We start from the raw sequence: 835 nt of genomic DNA on the forward strand, positions 1-835 counted from the left end.
AGTATATCATCGACATACGTATCGTATTTGAGGATTTCACCTCCGGAAGGGTAGCGCCGCTGTTCGTCCTCTGTCAGTTGGTGGAGGGTCCTGATGGCTAGATAAGGAGCACAGGAAAGCCCATACGTTACCGTTGTGAGGTAGTGGGTGTGCATGGGCTCCGTGGGTGCCTCACGCCACAGAATTCTCTGGTATTCCCAATCGTCCGGATGAAGGTCAATCTGCCGGTACATTTTCTCGATGTCGGCGATGAAGGCGACTCGGTGGCGTCTCCATCGAAGCAGCACGTGTGGCAGCTCATTTTGAAGCTTGGGACCCACGCACAGCTGCTGGTTGAGAGACTCGCCCGTCGACGTGCCTTTGGAGCCGTTGAATACCACGCGAAGCTTCGTTGTGGTTCCGGACGTTTTCAGGACTCCGTGGTGTGGGAGGTAAAAGTGGTCCTCCCGTGGGATCCTGTCGTGAGGCTGGACACGTTGCATGTGTCCTAAAGCAGGTACTCCCGCATGAAGGCGACGTAGGCATCCCTCATCTCCGGGTGTTGCTGCAGTCGGCGTTCCAATCCGACGAACATCCTTCGCGCAGCATGAAACGATTCGCCGAGCGAGGAGCGTTGCCTCTTGAAGGGGAGGCGCACCACGTAGCGGCCAGTCCCTGGGCGTTGGACGCTGGATCGGAAGTACTCTTCACAATATTGTTCCTCCTCCGACAGTGCAGCGGGCCGTGTACCCACTTCCTCCTGCTCCCAAAACCTCCTCACCAGGCTTGTGAGTTCATCGTCGTTCGAACAGGTGTGCGTGGTCACTGTTCCTGCCTGGTTGGACGGAGTGTGCGG

Source organism: Habropoda laboriosa, unplaced genomic scaffold, assembly GCF_001263275.1.
Source record: "Habropoda laboriosa isolate 0110345459 unplaced genomic scaffold, ASM126327v1 scaffold944, whole genome shotgun sequence".
NCBI classification, from domain to species: domain Eukaryota; kingdom Metazoa; phylum Arthropoda; class Insecta; order Hymenoptera; family Apidae; genus Habropoda; species Habropoda laboriosa.